This window comes from Diceros bicornis, chromosome 21 (assembly GCF_020826845.1).
Source record: "Diceros bicornis minor isolate mBicDic1 chromosome 21, mDicBic1.mat.cur, whole genome shotgun sequence".
NCBI lineage: Eukaryota > Metazoa > Chordata > Mammalia > Perissodactyla > Rhinocerotidae > Diceros > Diceros bicornis.
The window spans coordinates 53,689,220-53,705,962 of NC_080760.1; the positions used below are offsets into that span (position 1 = coordinate 53,689,220).

The 16,743-nt window shown below is 43.8% G+C and overlaps 1 protein-coding gene across 2 annotated transcripts in view; it reads right to left on the reverse strand.

The window, feature by feature from the left end:
• Positions 1–16,198, reverse strand: part of PTK2 (protein tyrosine kinase 2) — a 282,084-nt gene extending 265,886 nt beyond the window's left edge. The window contains exons 1-2 of one of the 2 annotated variants that reach the window (XM_058564997.1): positions 16,110–16,198; positions 10,709–10,859 (exon numbers count right to left, since the gene is read on the reverse strand). The gene's annotated coding sequence lies outside the window, so the exon portion shown is untranslated. The remainder of the gene's footprint in view (positions 1–10,708; positions 10,860–16,109) is intronic. The other variant, XM_058565000.1, reaches the window with a different exon arrangement.
• Between the last annotated feature and the right edge of the window lie 545 nt (positions 16,199–16,743).

Sequence of the window (16,743 nt, forward strand, 5' to 3'; positions counted from 1 at the left end):
CAATTACTAACACCTGAGACTTCAGGGGAGGGATAAAACTTAATTTCTGATTCATTATTTAATTTTGATAATTTTCAAAGCAATGCTACTCTTTGTAAACAAACAAAACAAAAATGAAATGGATACCTCAAATAAGCACTAGGCTAAAAGGCTTTGGAATAATCACAAACTAAAAATTTTCTTTCTTTCCTCTTTTTTAGTCAGTCTTTGAGAAAGTAAAATTAAACAGCTTAATTAACAAATGCCACTGAAAGGACAGCAGCCGCAGTCACAGCACGCACCCTAGTCTATCAGCTGAGCTAAGCAGGCCGGCAGGTGAGGCAATCCCTTCTCCTTCAGCTTCAGTTTGGGTGAAACAGAGTCCAAAAGCTGATCACGTACATTAACACCTCAACTTCAGCCAGGAAACAGCACAAGTGTTTCCAGAGACAGAAATGAAATATAAGAAATTCTATTAACTAAAAAATTTAGTCTAATTCATTAGTCTAATCTTTTTTGCATAACCAAGGTGTAAATTACACATAGCTGGAATTTAAGTTGTTAGATGCCCAGAAGTTTCTGAATTAGGACAAAGATGTTAGCCAAATTGAACTATGATATAGATCTATTTAAGGTAACATTAATTTCAAAGAATTGGTTTGATACAGAACACATTTTCTGACTACAATCCAATTTTAGAAATAAGTCACAACAAGGTACATCAAAAAAATTCATTTGGAATTTATCAAACACTTTAAAATAAATCATGAGTCATCAAAGGAATCTTAATGGAAATTAGAAAACATATCTGAATATTGAACATATTTGCTGAATGGAATAATAAATACTTTATGAATAACAAAAATACCTCACATCAGAATTTAGCCCTCGGGTAAAGGAAGAGTCCTTAAATGAGACAAAAAAATACTAATCATAAAGGAAAAGACTAATAAAGTCAACAATATTAAAATTAAGAACTTTAGTTCCAAGACACCTCAAAAGTAAAAGACAAACCACAAACTGGAAAAAAATATTCACCACTTATAACAACAAAGGATTATAATCCACACAGAAAGAACAGCCACAAGACAATAAGAAAAACATAAAAAGAAAAAGAAAACTTAGGCCAAGGACTTCACAAGTCCTTCACAGAAGAAAGGAGAGATATGGCCAATACATTAAAAGAGGCTCAACACCATCAGTAATAAGCGAAATTCAATTTAAAGCCACAGATATTATTACACACCCACCAGACAGGCAAAACTGAAAAAGCCAGACAAAATAAACTACTGGCAAGGATGTGGAGCAACCAGGAGTCCTTCTTCCTTCTATTATTGGGGATGTAAATTGGTACGAGTAGGTGGAAAGCAATTCGGCAGTAACTAGTCAAGATAAAGACTGGCCAGCCCCAGAACCCAGCAATCGCACTGCTGGCTGTGCAGGCTGGACGCATCCATGCACGATGCACGTGGGCAGCAAGAGATGCGTACAGCAGTGCTGCTATAGCAAAAGCCTGGAAACAACCCAAATGCCCATTAGCTGCAGGCCCGATCATACAACTGTGAAAATGAACGAACACCGACAACATTCCACACCTCAGATGAGTCCCAGAATCACAGTGCTGAGAAGAAAAAAGCACATCACGTAAAAACACATATAGTGTGATTCCCTTAATATAAAGCTGAAACAGACAAAATTAACACAAAGATACGAAATGATAAACACAATATTCACTCAGTGACTGCTGTTTTAAGTGTTGGGGATACAGTAGTGAAGAGACAGACATTCTGCCCTCAGAGTTTACATCACAGCCCAGTGAGAAAGAAAATAAAAATAGAGCCAGCCCTGATGGCCTAGTGGTTAAAGTTCAGTGCACTCCGCTTCGATAGCCCAGGTTCGGTTCCCAGGCGTGGAACCACATTACTCGTCTGTCAGTAGCCACGCTGTGGCAGCGGCTCACACAGAAGAACTAGAAGGACCTATAACTAGAATATGCAACTACGTACTGGGGCTTGGTGGGGCGGGGTGGAGAGAGGAAGACTGGCAACAGATGTTAGCTCAGGGCAAATCTTTCCCAGCAAAAAAAAAAGAAAGAAAAAGAAATACAATACAAACAATCTCAAATGGTGAAAAGGGCTTGAAGAAGAAGGAGGTAGCAAAGGGGGCTGAGGGAGGACGGCTACATCAAGCTTCACAACAGGGGCGAGGGATATGTGGGGGCACACGTGGGCCCTCAGAGGGAACGCGATGCTCCACTGTTTGAGCTGAGCCCCAGGTGCAGAGGTTTGCTTCATTCTTCTTCGCTATACCACAGTGGCAAACTGCAACCCAGGCCATGCGGCCCCAACGCTTGTTTTTGTACAGCCCATTAGCTAAGAATGGATTTTACATTGTATACGGTTAAAGAAATTAAAAGAATAACATTTCATTGCACTTGAAATTACATGATATTCAAATTTCAGGGTCCAGGGTCCAGAAATAAAATTTTATTGGAATACAAACAACTCATTCCTTTACATATTGTCCATGGCTGCTTTCATGCTATGGTGACAGGGCTGAGTACTTGTGACAGAGGCTAGATGTGGCCCACAAAGCCTAAAACGTTTACTCTCTGGGCCTTCACAGAGAAAGTTTGCCAGCCCTTGAGCTAGAGCCTCACTGAGGACTTGGATGTCCTTCCTCCAGGTGCTCAGAGCACTCTTGATCTATACCTTACACACATCTCATACATGTTCTTTTGTATCCCTTCAGTGTTTAATAAAATCGTTTTCTGAAAAAGACTAACATTAAGCGTATGTCTCTGATGAACCTTGCTCTATTAAAGCTCTATGCTTCTCCTCCATCTTAACGACTCAGTTAAAAAAAAAACAGATATGGGGGCCAGCCCAGTGGCGTAGTGGTTGGGTTCACGCACCCCACTTTGGCGGCCTGGGGTTCACAGGTTCCGATCCCGTGCACAGACATATGCACCACTTATCAAGCCATGCTGTGGCAGGCGTCCCACATACAAAGTAGAGGAAGATGGGCACAGATGTTAGCCCAGGGTCAATCTTTCCCAGCAAAGAGAAGAGGACTGGCGACAGCTGTTAGCTCAGAACTAATCTTCCTCACCAAAAAGAAAAAACAGATTTGTACTGCTATCAGGAGCATTAAACCATTACAGCAAAGCAAAGCAAGCTACTCTTTATTACCACTCAAGTACGAGAAAAACAGACAGAAAGAGAAAGACAGACAGAAAGGCGGAAGGAAGGAAGGAAGAAAGGGAGAGAGGAAGGGATGGAGGGCGGGAGGGAGGAAGGAAGGAAGGAGGGAGGGAGGGGGAAGGAAGAACCTTTCCACTACGGGTTCCAAGTCTGTGGAGAGACTCCATGGCCTTGCTTAACCCCAGATTGTTAAGACTACTGGATGCCTCGTGGCATCACTGACTCGCAGCACGGCCTTCTACAGAGCTACATCCTATTCCTACCACATCTTCTTAAAGAAATGAATTGTTATGTTATATGTTATCTTAAAATCCATGAATTGTTATGTCACATTTTAGCAGGGGCCACACTATCTGTCCCATGTTAGCATATATATCCCCAAAGCAAGTGCATCCACATCTTTTAAACATAAACCAGTACCCTTGTGTAGAGTTAATATTAATTAAACAATAATTCTTGAAAGTGGTGATAAATACACAGCAGCTTCCTTAAAACAATGTTTTTGCACATGTCTGAAAACTTCCACAAAGTTTTAAAATAAAATTGAAGATTTGTATTTTAACTTTAATGATTAATACCCACATTAACAGAAACTGTGACACAATTCCCATTTATGCATCTTTCAAAATTCTTAGTACAAAATAGTTTTCCATCATCCTTACTACTGGCAACTAAAAAAAAAGATGCTTATTTAAAAATCTACATGAAGACACATCATTGCACTTTCTAATCGTAAGGGAAAAGGAAGAAGCTGTCATCAATGAACTGAGAAAGTGAAAGGACATTCATCTAGGGGGAAACAAGTTGTATTTCCTTAAAGTTCTCTGAGTCCTTGTCAGGCCCCAATACAAACACTTACTTCTCTCATTTTAATGTTAAGAAAGGCCTAATAACTACTAAACCGGTCCATGTGCCAGACGGTCTTTACAAAGTAGTATGGGGAAGTGCTCCTCTCACATAAGAAGAGTGGTCATCACTGCCCCAGCCCTTTTCCTTATGGATGGATGGATGGATGGATGGGAGGGGGGGAGCCAGAAAGCGTGTGCCGTGATTTTCTTCATGTATAGAGCAGTAAACGAAGGAAATGGCCCATTCCCCTTGACCTGCAATTTAATAAACTGAGCAAAGATGCAGGGAGGATTAAGAACTTTGAAAACTGGCAAACTTTTAATGTAAATGTTTACTTTTAATAATAATTAACTTTTGTGAAATATTTCATAAGGCCAGGCACTAGCGAACATCAGAACTTCACGTCATGTATCATTTAATTATCTCATCAGCCTATGGTTCTATTTGGCCAATTTAATTGGCAAGGGAACAGAGATTCGAGAAGTTAACAAACCAGTTCAAGATCTCAGAGTCAGATTCTGACCCCAAGGCCATGCCCTTAACCACTGCACTCCCCAAGTTATTCAACTTCCAAACTAACTAAGGCAATGCCACCTTATGACCCATACTGTGAAAGCCAATGCCTTGCTACTCAAAGTGGGGTCCATGGACCACCAGCACTGGCGTCATCTGGGAGCCTGCTAGAAGTGCAAGATCTGACGCCCACCCTAGACAGACGGAATCAGAACCTAACATTTAACAAGATCCCCAGGTGATGTATGTGCACATTCAAGTGTGAGAAGCCCTGACAGACATATATTTTGAGGCAGTTTATCCAGTTCAAATACACACCCTGGCACAGCTAAACTGCGCCTTCATCTCTTCTGCTTGCTCTCTGATCCCAAAACAAAGCAGACAAGTGCTGGCAGGCTACTCCCCAGGCAGCTATGAAGAGGGATGAAATGACCAGCTCATGTCTGGCCCCGACCTTTCCCCTACATCCACCCTCAGTCCCTCGTCATCCTCACCTTTCTGACAGAGCCTAGGCGGCCTCGGCCCCACTTACTGATGCAGCTGAACCTTCCCCTGGGACTAACAGGCAACAGGCAACGGCTGCAGTCTCCATGCCCTGAGTCCCTCGAAACGTGCCCAGGAAGTGCCAGGGCCCATCTAAGGCATGGCAAGTTGGCAGAAAGGGGCAGCTGGGGCTGCTTTAGCATGCCCCCTGATCCTAACTGTGCACATATTCTCCAAAGGCTGGCACCCTGTGAGCTACAAAGAGAGATTCCAACATGTTGCTAATAATAATAACACTCTTACAAATTAACAGCAAATACTGAGTCAATGGATGGAATACCCTGAATTTTAGGTTTTCCTTTCATGACATTTTTAAACCTGTGGTTTCTGCTACCTCTCTTGGTACCAGAATCTAATTTAAGGTGCCGTAAACCAATCTCTGCACATTCCCACCAACACTGAGCTTGCAGGTGCTTTTCTTCTACCTAGAACGCCATCCTTGCCCTCCCACCCTGCCCTCTCCAGCAGCCTAATTCCCACTGATCCCTCAAGAGCGGGTGGTGCAGCCTCCGGCAAGCCCCTGCAGCGCCCAGCAGCTTTGCAAAGCACTTGTTACACAGCAACGGCCTGTCTACTAGACCATGACCCCCTAAGGGCAGGGATTCAAATCAGCACGTAATAAAGGTTTTCACTGCATCTCAGTTAAATCGGCAGATATTTGTAAGTTAAATATCAGTACTTAGTGGTTTTCTACTCAGTGCACCACAGCTTCCCATGTCCCCACCCACGCCAGTCTGAGAACCCACACTGCACCTTATGGAGAGGCTTCACAATAAGCCTATTGCATAGGCTCAATCATCTGCTGAGCTGCAGGCAGATTCTAGAAAAAGTCAAACTTTAAGCAGCAAGGATACCTGTATTAGTGGTTCTCCAATACACACCCACATCCACTGCAAGTCCCCAATGAGGTTCTGAATCTAGCCAGCACTGTCCAACAGAACTTTCTGTGATGATGAAAAATGTTCTATGTCTGCACTGTCCAATGTGGTAGCCACTAGCCACATGTGAGTACTGAGCACTTGAAATGGGGCTAGTGCAACTGTGAAACAGAACTTTAATTTTAATAGCCACATGGGGCTTGTGGCTACTATGCGAGACAGCAGGTCCAAGCCTAGACTCTAGATACTAAAGTGAAATAAAAAGAATTTTCCTTGGTTCCTTCACTGCACGCTATGTTATTTGATCCAACCCTCCCCCTGAAAAAGACTAAAAAAAGATGGATAGAATACTTTAAAAGTCCTAAAAGCGACCAGAAACTGACAAGACAATAAGGAATACCAGGCCAAAATTAAAGTGAAATCAGGAATCCAAAGAGAAAAACAAGCACAGAAACCACCCTTGCCCTGACGTCATTTGTCAATTCTGAAATTTTCAACTTCCCTTTTCGTAACAGTGCAGGGAAGGAGGGACAGGAGTCAAAGGCTGGGTTTCCCTGAAGTGTCTAACCCTACCTCAATAAGGAGCCCAAGGCTACACAGCTCAGGAGGAGGAGAAAGCAGAAGTGAACCATCTCTCCAGTAGAATTACAGCTCTGGGTGGTCCAAAGAACCTCACGCCTTGAACTTGGTTTAAGGGAATCCCAGACTGGTTGAAGCAAAAACAAATGCTCTCTGGAGGGAGCTACCTTCACTCCAGGCCTCTGCAAGTAATTTGGATCTATATCCCACACCATAAACAAAAATTATCTCAAAATGAATCGCAGACCTAAATGTAAAACCTAAAACTATAAAACTCCTAGAGGGGGAGAAAAACGGGAGAAAACCTCTGTGACCTAGGATCAGCAAAGATTTCTTAAATATGACACCAAAAAAACCACAATCCATAAATCAACAAATTGATAAATGGGATATCATCAAAATTTATAACTTCCATTCTTCAAGACACTGTTAAGAGAATGAAAAGACAAGCCACAGCATGGGAGAAAGCATAACATGTATCTGATAAAGGACTCTTATCCAGAATATATAAACCCACCAGTAAGAAGAAAAAATTTAAAAATGGGCAAAAGATGTGAACACCAAAGAAGATATATGGATGGCAAATAACCATATGAAAAGATACTCAACATTATTAGGCATTTGGGAAACATAAATTAAAACCACAATGAAATACCATTACACACCTATTAGAATGGTAAAAATTTAAAAGACGAACCATACCAAGTGTTGCCCCAGGAATACAGAGCAACTGGAACGCTCATACACTGCTGGTGGGAACATAAAATGGTACAGCCGTTCTACAATACAGTTCGGCACTTTCTTAAAAAGCTAAACATACACCTACCATATGATCCAGCCATTATAGTCCTAGACCCAACCATTCCCAGGAGAAATGAAAGCCTATGTCCACGCAAAAACTTGTACAAAAATATTCATAGACTTCATGTGTAATAACCCAAAACTAGAAACAATTCTCCACACATTGATATATACATTTCATATCATCCCAAACAACATCTGGAAGAAGTACTCTGGAAGTTGACAAGAGATTCTAAAACATGTAGATCTGCAAAGGGTCAAGGATAGTCAAGGTATGCTTGAAGGAGAACCGAGTGGGAAGACTTCCACAATGAGATAAGACTTATTATAAAGCTACAATAATTTAGGCAGCGTAGTACCAGTGGAATTGAACAGAGTGAGAAAACAGACACGTATATGGACCACAAAAGTGGCACCACAGAGCACTGGGAGAAAGGATGTTCTTTTCAATAAATGGTGTTGGGACAACTAGGTGCCCACATGTTAATGAAATTGGATCCCTTCTTCACACTATACACCAAAATCAATTCCAAGAGAATTATAAAGTTAAAGGTAAAAGGCAAAACTATTAAGCACTTAGAAAATAACAGAGGAATTGAATTCGTTCATGACTTCAGGGTAAGGAGACAGACAAAGCATCAACTATAAAGGAAAAGATTGATAAACTGTACTACATTAAACTTAAGAACTTCTGTTCATCAAAAAAAATCACCGAGTCAATGAAATTGCATATGACAAAGTGGGAAGAGACAGTAGCAAAACATATAATCAACAACGCACTCGTGTTCTGAATATATAAAGAAGTCTACACATCAGTTTTTAAAAACCTAATAGAAAAACATGTGCCCTTCGTAAAACAGTGAATCCAAATGGCCAGTAAATGTATAAAAAGATGTGCAACCTCACTGTAACCAGGAAAAGGCTATTTAAAACCACAAGGTGGTAATACTACAGAAACCACCAGGAGGGGCGGGGAAGGGAGACAGAGACCAGAGAGAAGACTGGTCCATGGCTGGAGCCTAACGGTTTAGTGAGCAGTAAGAGGACAATCACTCACTGACATTTACTGAGAAGCTCCTCTGGGCCAGGCACTCTGAAGTACATTTAATGGGGGTCACAGTCTATAACTGACTATAACTTTAATTTCACTTGACCAATTTTAAGGACAAAGAAATTGTTCTGGAGATCGTGTTCCCATCAGCTCATCTCTATTATGTTCACCTTCAGAGAGCTGCACAGTTGACTGCAAGTTTGATCACGGAGAGGGGTGGGGATTCACATGGAGAGAACCTTCTCACTGCTTCTGAGATTACATTACACTTAATTCCCTGTCTACCCCTAATTCTTCTTCTCTACCTTTGTACCAACTTTCAAACATTTAATATACTTTAAATATATTTTCATATATTTAATGAAGTATTTAATTTCAAGTATTTAATATACTTTAAATATATTTTCATATATTTAAAGACCCTTTACCACAAAACCCTCAGAAAGCCCTAACAAAACCATTTACTTTAGTCTTTCTTTTTTTTTTTTTTTTTTGAGGAAGATCAGCCCTGAGCTAACAACCATGCCAATCCTCCTCTTTTTGCTGAGGAAGACCGGCCCTGAGCTAACATCTATTGCCAATCCTCCTCCTTTTTTTTCCCCCCAAGCCCCAGTAGATAGTTGTATATCATAGTTGCACATCCTTCTAGTTGCTGTATGTGGGACGCCGCCTCAGCATGGCCGGAGAAGTGGTGCGTCGGTGCGCGCCTGGGTGTGTGCCTGGGATCCGGGCCCAGGCTGCCAGCAGCGGAGCGTGCGCACTTAACCGCTAAGCCACGGGGCCAGCCCCTACTTTAGTCTTTCTAATTGACTCCCTTCAGGACCTCAGCAAGATGCAAGACTCTTCTTCAATCATTAAACAAATTACTAACCGCCCATCTCCTATAGTAGTATGAGGGGGACCTAAAGATACATAAAGGATAATAAAGAACCCTTGTCCCTGAGCTTAAAATACTCTATTTGCCAACAGGTGCATCTAATTCTGCATAAGCCACAATAGATATAAGGCACATCACCAATCCCATCTTTGTACACTGTCTAACTTGATTTAGCCTTTTCCTTAGGAAAAGAAAAGGACAAAAGGCACAACAAATTTAGATACGAATTTAACGGTAGGCAGAGAATCAGTTCACACAATACTGCTTCATTAGGCACCCCAAGACTTGGCAATCACCCTGACTCTAGTATAGCCTGGGCAATTTTTTAGCACCAAAATAAGCCCACCAGGGAGTGTGTGCCTTAAGCACTCACACGTACATACTCTTCTGCTATCTGCCAAAGCCTCAAGTCCAGAAGCCATGCAAACTATTTCAATGTAGAACTGTTCACTTAAAAACCAAACCAAGATTCAAGAGAATTAAGTGGCCTCAACAGAAACAAAAGTAGTTAGTTGTGAAGTATTCCCAAGACGCTAAAAATCCTGAAAAACATATGTAAGAGTCTTCAAGTGAAGGCAATCTCAATCGCAAATCTAGGTGGTCAAGAAGAGACCAGAGAGGGCCGGCCCCGTGGCTTAGGGGTTAAGTGCGCGCGCTCCGCTGCTGGTGGCCCGGGTTCGGATCCCGGGCGCGCACCGACGCACCGCTCCTCCGGCCATGCTGAGGCCGCGTCCCACATACAGCAACTAGAAGGATGTGCAGCTATGACATACAACTATCTACTGGGGCTTTGGGGGGAAAAAATAAAAAAATAAATAAAATTATAAAAAAAAAAGAAGAGACCAGAGACATACTTCTGCCATTTAGGACTGATTTTTGCCTGCTACGACTTGCATTGCTTTGAAAACACTCTAAAGCAGTGCTTCAAACATCAGCATGCATCATAAGCTCCTGGGTAGCATGTTAAAACAGACTGCGGGCCCCACCCCCAGGGTCTGATTCAGCAGCTCAGAAGTAGGGGTAAGCATTCACATTCCTAACCAGCTCTAGGGGATGCTGCCCTGCTGTCCTGCGACTCCTCTGAGAACCACTGCGCACAACCTGGAGCATACTGGAGGGAGAGGGGGAGAGGGGGGAGGGGGCAGAGGGGGCGAGGGGGCAGAGGGGGAGAGAGAGAGAGTGAGAGTGTGTGTGTTTCCCCTCACTAAGGAAGAGCTTGCTGAGGAAGAGCAAACTGGTCTTTTTCAACCAAATGTTGCCTTTCCTTCCCTGAGTGAAGGTAGTAAATGACCTGCCACTCTCAAAACATTTTATCTGACCGGCAGCATGGCAGGTCAAAGGAAAGGTGGCATACTGTACAAGTGGCACTGCAGTATTAGGAAGACGGGTTTTTTAAAATGGTTTCAGGGCATAATTTAAAACCCTTGTAAAGTACCCAATGAACCCAGCTGATCAGTCAAACATACAGTAGAGCTCCTGGACCAGGAATCACGGATCCTGCACAAATCCCACTCATTCTGTGTCACCCTGAGCAATTTTCTGTCTTCAGAACTTAGGATGAGTCCTGATGAAGGCAAGACTGATTTCTAGAAAAAAGAACATTTCAATACTGTAAAGAGCAGAGCATAATCTTTTTCCTGGCCCAAGTTTGACAATACCAGTAATCTAAAATAAAGCAGACAAAAGTGAAAACAGATAATCCAAGTTCTTCCCTGGTCTCAAGTCCTTTGTGGTTTTTAAGTGAGGTCCTTTAAGAAGGCAAACAAAAGAGCAGACAGCTGACTGATGCAATAATAGTTTCCCAATAATTAATATGCCTGGGTTCTTTCATTCAATAAATATTTACTGTGGCAGACACTGGGGGTGCAATAGTGTGTAAAACAGTTTCTGCCCTCATGGTGCTTAAATTCTCATGAGAAGACACACAATCCACTAAAAATATATCAAGTATAAAATCATTTAAGCTCTTTCTTCAGTCCAGCAAAGGCAAACGCGAGGTACTTTGGTCACGAGTAGACCCAACAAGCACCTAAGTTCACAGCAGAACCCAAACCACCAGATGGCAGGACTTTTAAGATCGACTATGGAGGCAGAAGGGAGATCCCAGACACAGCCCACAGACGTGGCTTTTTAGGCTCTTCTAAGCTTTGGTTCTGGTCCACTGGCCCCAAATAAAGGCGGAGAGAATATGTCAACTCTTAAAAGCAGGATGGAAAATTCTAAATTGGTGAGAATGAGCACATTCATCTCAGAAACATTTATAGAGCAGCAATGTGTTAGAGATTATAAATACTAGGATTACTACAAGGTGCTTACACCTGTGTGAGAAATGTACAATTTGTTCCTCCCTTACATTACTCCCTGCTTCCCACAAAAATGTATTGATAAACATCGACCCAAAAAAAGTCATCAATGAAAAAACTCTGCAAATGCGGAGGTTACTAAAGAACATCCTTTGACAATTAAAGAGCATCAATTACTGTGCCATGCATTATACATTTTTACTTAGCTAATTCTAAATTAATTTAAAATAATTAAACAATTTTGGTGTATTCATTAAAATGTTTACCCACACTATGTTGGCCAGATCAGAACTTCATGATCTGCAAGGGGCAGATTCAAACAGAAAATACAATTATTTAAATTTTCCCAGACACAGTAATTTACACTTGCATACTCTTTACTCCCACTCCAGAAGACTGGGTTAACACTAAAGATTGCTGCTTCTCTGGCGACGGAGGCAGCATGCTGCTAAGAGCTCACACTCAAGCAAGTCCTGCAGGCCTGGTCGGCCAGGATCCACCACTTGTGGGTGGAGAGACCCAGGGCGAGCTACTCTAACTGTAAACTCCCAGTGTTTCATCTGTAAAATAAGGATATAAATAGTACTACAACTCAATAGCCCTTGTGAAGAATAAACGAGAGAAAGCATTAAAGCACTCAGCTCAGGCCTGGCACATGGTGTTGAGCAACTGTAACACAGAACACAGCCTCTCCCAGATTTAATTCATTTGTAAAAAGGCAATAATACCTACCAACAACACATGGTACCCACATAGAGACCCAGTAATGTCAGTTTTCTCCCCCTATCATTGGATAATATTCAAATATATAACTTTAGTCACTTTTCTTATTCTGAAAAATCAGTTTATAGTAAACGGCAATGTACATCAACAAGATATGGGTGGGATCATTTTAATTAAATACAAAGTCTATAAGGAAACACCTTCAAGTTCCTAAAAATAGCCAAACTTTGTGGTGATGCTACTAGTGTTTTTTTCTCTGAGGATTCCTCAGAGAAAAAACCTCTTCCTGCTGAAGAGCAGGAATAGTGCCACTCGGGCAAAAACATCTATTCCCTATTTTTGTCTATAAACCATTTCATTAGTGTTTAGGCAAATCAGACTATAATTAACAGCATTTGCTAAAAATGCCATTTAAACTACAAGTTGAACTATATAAGCTTATCTGAATTTTATTTCCATCAGAGCCCAGTAAAAAAAAACAATACAATTGTTATCGACAGGAACAGAGGGGGTTCCTCTGCTGCTTGAGAATCAGAAACACATTTATGCAGCTCTGAATGGTAAGACTTGGCACAATTCCTAGAAATTAATGCCAGAAATTGGTAGATATGAATTTCATTTCTCTTGTACTAGGTTGCCTTTTGGTAGTCATGAAATGAAAAAGTAAACAAAACTTCGCCAAATGTTGGTACAGAGAAAAAGCAATAAAGAGCTCAAATAATCCACTACTGCACACTGTTTAAAGAAGTAAAAAAATAATTTCTCAATGTAGTGTGGTGAGAGAGGGGAACACCGGTGCACCCAAAGACGAGCGGGGACTGCTCGCCATCTTTCTCCATTCCAAGGATCTTTCCAGGGATTGATGAGCAACTTAATGTTTGAACGCTGATTTGCATTCATAAACTTCCTGGAGTTTATTAGTACTGACTCAAATAAGGTCACTTAACTTTGCCCCAATTTTTAAAATTTGCCTTTTAAATAATTTATACAAGCATCAGTAAAAATTCTCAAAGACCCCCACAGCAATTTTTTCCTAATTATTTAAGGTACTTCAGTAAGAGGAAACAGTGATGAAAATACGTTCTTAAACTAGAGCTTTAAGGCAAAATAAAGTACTACAGAAACTAAACTTTTCTGATTTACTAGCAAAAAAACGCATTTCACAAATATGATAAAAATAACAGAACTTTTAGTGCTAATGAAATTTAAAACAAGATTCATTCTAGACGAAAATCTGTCTAAATTGAAAATGTTTAATTTCAAAAGTTAAAGATTTACATATTGTATTAACACTTCACATCTTTTGTTACCCTTAAGACAATTTTTAACTATTTTCTCAAAATTAAGACACCTTAAAATACAGGCAAAAACGTTTCCATAAAATCTTTAGAGATGTGAACTAAGGTCCTACTTCTCTAACTCAAAATAACATCCAAAGATAGGACAGTAATTTTCAAAATTATTTTTTACTATGTTATAGGATACATATCTATAGAACATAACATGGAATAATTTCTTCTGTGGGAGCTAATCAATATTTTTTTAAATAGGGGCCAGCTTTAACAATACAATTTTGTTATTGACACAATTTCTCCAACTTCCTAGCAAGAAAAGTTATCTGAGCAGCTGAAGAACCTAGTTTTGAAATTTGGGACATTAAGTTCTGTAATTTCCAACAATGGGCATGGGGTGTTACAGAAACGATTTTCATTAAAAACATTCTAATGATTTCCAACAATAGGCATGGAGCGTTACAGAAACAATTTTAGTCAAAAACGTTTTAATGATCCTCACTGCTGCTCATAACTTCCGCTTTCCCAGACACTTCATCACTGCTGCATTCATGGAACTTCACTCCTAATCTAACACTTATTATTCACTTTCAGTGGACCGCCAGCCTCAAAAGAGGCTTAAGCCACATCTCCTCTAGGAGTCTGCCCCAGTATTCTTTGCCCAAAAGCAAAATACTAAGCTTTGAATTCACTGCCTTTGTTTATCCAAGGACTTGCTTCGTGACGCATCACCTCCGAATGATGTATAGGTCCCTCTGTCCAACGCCTATATTTAAGTCTTACGTGACTGTGGGCTACTTTAAAAGGGAACATGAGTTTTAAATAACCTTTTCTGGTGCTCATTATTAAATTGGGTTATTTGATAATGACCTGAAAGAAATTCTTTAGGGGAGAATTTGTAACATTTGATCTTGCTGTTTCTGCAGCATTTAGAACACAAAAGTGTTCAAAAGAGACTGAGAGTAGGCTCAGCTAGTTCCCCCCCTTCAAGGAGAGCCACAAATATAAAACTCATCAAGATACTGAAACACAAACTTCCTTTAAAAGTTTCCTATGTTTAAATACTACAGGGTTTTAAAACAACTCAGCAGTACAACTGGATGAAAATATTATCTATGTTGTACCTCAACAAAAATAAGTCCAATGCTGATATATAATGTATCTTTAATCACTTCATCCACAAACTTCCCTCCCCCTTTTCAGAGGTTTTCAAAGATGGGACAACTGACCAGAGTGCTCAGCTGTGTCATTTCAAAGAGGAGACTATTTTCAGTACTCGTTTTACAAATATAATATTAAGGGTGAGGCTCTGGTATTTCATTTCAAATAGTAATGGCCTGTTTTTCTAACCATAAAAACATTTACATTCTAAGTAAAAATCCCAATGACGATAGTCTTAAATACAGATCCCCCAACTTTTACATCGCCTTCAGCTTGACCGTATTTCAACCAGTTCCCTTAATTACTACAATATTACTATTATCTTAGTCTTACTGCCCAAAACCCAGCTGCAGGCTAACTATGCAAGAATGAGACACTATTGAAATGGCTAAAAAAAAAAAAAAAAAAAACTTTACCCCTAGTGCATTAAGCTACAAAATCCTGCAATTAAATATAACCAATTAACAACACACACACCCTCCTTCTCCGCCTCCCCCTCCTCCTGAGAAAGAATGGGGTGCTAGGAAAGGAACCGAGAGAGACACAGCAAGTCGTTCTCCCACCCCACACGGCGGGCGGGCGCAGCAGAGCTGGGGGCTGGGGCGAGAAGAGGAACAAACTTGGGAAGCACAATGAATCAAACGAGGTCTTCAGGGCTATCGCCGACAAAACCAGAGGCGACAGAAAACTTCAGCGCCAGCATCGGGCGATGGAGGCGACCCCCGCCGCCCCGGGCGCGGGTTCGAGGCTCACCCACCCGCAGGCCCTCGGAGCCCACCCTTCCCTGCCCGCGGGCCGTGAGTCTCCAGCCCGTGTCCGGCCGATGCCCTCCGACATGCCCCCGGCTTTCCCTCTTCCTCTCTATCCCCTTTTGTTTTTGAGGCACTCGACCCGCTCCGGCGGAGGCCGGCCCTTCCTCCCCAAGCCCCCCGGCCTCCCCGCGCGCTCTGGCCTCGAGACGCTGGGACTCTCCGAGCCCCCTGAAGCTCCCGGCCTCCCCACCTTCCCCGAGGCCCCAGCCTCTGAGTCCTCAGCCTCTCGCGCCCCCCAGATGCCCCCGCTTGCCCGAGCCCCAGCCGCCCCGAGCTTCCAACTCCCGACATCCCTCGGCCTCCGCGCGCCCCCGCCCCGGCCTCCCCACATCCCCGGCCTCCCCACGCCCCCCCTCCCCACAGCCCCAGCCTCCCGGAGCCGCGGCCGGCGCGGGAGGGGCCGGTCTCCGCCGCATCCGCCGCCGGGACTGGCAGGTCCGGCCCCGCTCGGCCCTCCGCCCTCGGGCCGCGGCCCTGCCAACCACCAGCTCCGGCAGTCCCCGCCCGCGCCCGGCCCCGCGCCCCGGCCCCGGCCCCGCACTCACTCGGACCGCGCTCGGCGCGGACAAGCGAAGGCAGACGACGACCGGGCGGCGCCGCGGGCGGACGGGCCGCGCTCCCTCCCACGCCTCACGCCGCGGGCGCACAGCGGTCCCGGCCCGGCGGCGGCGGCGGCGGGCTCGCGCCCTCGGGGCCGTGCTGCGTCGGCGCGGGCCGCGCGTGCGCGGCGGCCGGCTGAGGCGCGCGCCCCACGGCCGGGGCGCGCACCCGGCCGCGTCCCCGTCCCGAGCTTCCGCCACCCGGGAGCACCGGGCATGCGCGCCGCGGCCCGCGCAGGCCCAGCACGCCGCCGGGCTCCGCTCCCGAGATCGCGCCGGGGGCGCCGGGCCTGGCTTTCGGGATGGCCGGGTGCTGCGCGCGGGCGTGGCGGGCGGTCCAGGAGAAGCCCTGGCCGGGGGCTGGAGGGGACGCCGCGCTGAGCCGGCGTCCTGGGGGCCCTCCTGGCGGCGCTGTGGGCCGGCGGGGTTGGACGGACTTCGGGGAAGCCCTCCCTTCCCGGCCCCAGACCCCAGGCGCGGGCCCTGTGGAGGGCCTCCCTGTCCGCCGCCCTATAGCCCGGCCCCAGAATCGGAACCGCCGCTGTCAGGCCCCAGCCTGGACCTTATCCTCTCCAGGCTT